The sequence below is a fragment of the Dunckerocampus dactyliophorus genome, unplaced genomic scaffold (assembly GCF_027744805.1).
Source record: "Dunckerocampus dactyliophorus isolate RoL2022-P2 unplaced genomic scaffold, RoL_Ddac_1.1 HiC_scaffold_110, whole genome shotgun sequence".
Taxonomy (NCBI): Eukaryota; Metazoa; Chordata; class Actinopteri; order Syngnathiformes; family Syngnathidae; genus Dunckerocampus; species Dunckerocampus dactyliophorus.
In genome coordinates this window covers 1-2,500 of record NW_026559809.1, presented here as the reverse complement: position 1 = coordinate 2,500, position 2,500 = coordinate 1, and positions in this window count along the sequence as shown.

The following is a 2,500-nucleotide window of genomic DNA, read 5'->3' as shown; positions in this document are numbered from 1 at the left end:
GCCCAGGGGCGGCTGCAAAGTCTGTGGAGAGCCGCTGTGTCCCTGGATGAAATGAGAAAAAGGGTGAAAAAATGGCAAAGTGTCAAGGGAGCTAGGCAGAAACCCATGCCTAGGGTCCTGGAGCCCAGGGGCCGCGGGAAAGTCTGTGGAGAGCCGCTGTGTCCCTGGATGAAATGAGAAAAAGGGTGAAAAAATGGCAAAGTGTCAAGGGAGAAATTCAGAAACTCAGGCCGAGCTGGCTGGAGCCCAGGGGCGGCTGCAAAGTCTGTGGAGAGCCGCTGTGTCCCTGGATGAAATGAGAAAAAAGGTGAAAAAATGGCAAAGTGTCAAGGGAGAAATTCAGAAACCCAGGCCGAGCTGCCTGGAGCCCGGGGGCGGCTGCAAAGTCTGTGGAGAGCCGCTGTGTCCCTGGATGAAATGAGAAAAAAGGTGAAAAAATGGCAAAGTGTCAAGGGAGCTAGGCAGAAACCCATGCCTAGGGTCCTGGAGCCCAGGGGCCGCGGGAAAGTCTGTGGAGAGCCGCTGTGTCCCTGGATGAAATGAGAAAAAGGGTGAAAAAATGGCAAAGTGTCAAGGGAGAAATTCAGAAACTCAGGCCGAGCTGGCTGGAGCCCAGGGGCGGCTGCAAAGTCTGTGGAGAGCCGCTGTGTCCCTGGATGAAATGAGAAAAAAGGTGAAAAAATGGCAAAGTGTCAAGGGAGAAATTCAGAAACCCAGGCCGAGCTGCCTGGAGCCCGGGGGCGGCTGCAAAGTCTGTGGAGAGCCGCTGTGTCCCTGGATGAAATGAGAAAAAAGGTGAAAAAATGGCAAAGTGTCAAGGGAGAAATTCAGAAACCCAGGCCGAGCTTCCTGGAGCCCGGGGGCGCCTGCAAAGTCTGTGGAGAGCCGCTGTGTCCCTGGATGAAATGAGAAAAAGGGTGGAAAAATGGCAAAGTGTCAAGGGAGCTAGGCAGAAACCCATGCCTAGGGTCCTGGAGCCCAGGGGCGGTTCTAAAGTCTGTGAGAGCCGCTGTGTCCCTGGATGAAATGAGAAAAAGGGTGAAAAAGTAACAAAGTGTCAAGGGAGAAATTCAGAAACCCAGGCCGAGCTGCCTGGAGCCTCAAAGCGGATAGAAATAGCGTGGAGAGCCGCTGTTAAGCCAGACGCCCTCTGGCGGACACAGGCAGGAGTTGCAGTAAATGCATTGAAGTCAATGGGCGAGAGTACCCAATGCGCCAAAAAAGTGCTGAAAATATGACAAAGTGTCAAATGAATGGGAGTCAATGGGCGAGAGTACCCAATGCGCCAAAAAGTGCTGAAAATATGACAAAGTGTCAAATGAATGGGAGTCAATGGGCGAGAGTACCCAATGCACAAAAAAAGTGCTGAAAAAGTCCACACGAGCCTAGTCAGAAATGCAGGCCGAGGCGGCTAAAGCCCCAAAGCGGCTATAAAAAGCGTGAGAGCCGCTGTCGCCCCGGAGGAACGGAGAAAAAGTGCTGAAAAAAGGCCTAAATCCTAACGGACCTAGGCGGAAGTGCAGGCGAGGCGGCAGGAGTCTGAAAACCGCTATAAAAAGCGTGGAGAGCCGCTGTCGCCCCGGAGAAACGGAGAAAAAGTGCTGAAAAAAGGCCTAAATCCTAACGGACCTAGGCGGAAGTGCAGGCGAGGCGGCAGGAGTCTGAAAACGGCTATAAAATGCGTGGAGAGCCGCTGTCGCCCCGGAGAAACGGAGAAAAAGTGCTGAAAAAAAGGCCTAAATCCTAACGGACCGAGGCGGAAGTGCAGGCGAGGCGGCAGGAGTCTGAAAACGGCTATAAAATGCGTGGAGAGCCGCTGTCGCCCCGGAGGAACGGAGAAAAAGTGCTGAAAAAAGGCCTAAATCCTAACGGACCGAGGCGGAAGTGCAGGCGAGGCGGCAGGAGTCTGAAAACGGCTATAAAATGCGTGGAGAGCCGCTGTCGCCCCGGAGGAACGGAGAAAAAGTGCTGAAAAAAGGCCTAAATCCTAACGGACCGAGGCGGAAGTGCAGGCGAGGCGGCAGGAGTCTGAAAACGGCTATAAAATGCGTGGAGAGCCGCTGTCGCCCCGGAGGAACGGAGAAAAAGTGCTGAAAAAAGGCCTAAATCCTAACGGACCGAGGCGGAAGTGCAGGCGAGGCGGCAGGAGTCTGAAAACGGCTATAAAATGCGTGGAGAGCCGCTGTCGCCCCGGAGGAACGGAGAAAAAGTGCTGAAAAAAGGCCTAAATCCTAACGGACCGAGGCGGAAGTGCAGGCGAGGCGGCAGGAGTCTGAAAGCGGCTATAAAACGCGTGGAGAGCCGCTCGGATGATTTTTCAAAGTGTCAAATGAATGGGAGTGAATGGGGCAGAGTACCCAATGTGTAAAAAAAGTGCTGAAAAAACGACAAAGTCCACACGAGCCTAGTCAGAAATGCAGTCCGAGGCGGCTGGAGCCCCAAAGCGGCTATAAAACGCGTGGAGAGCCGCTCGGATGATTTTTCAAAGTGTCAAATGAAT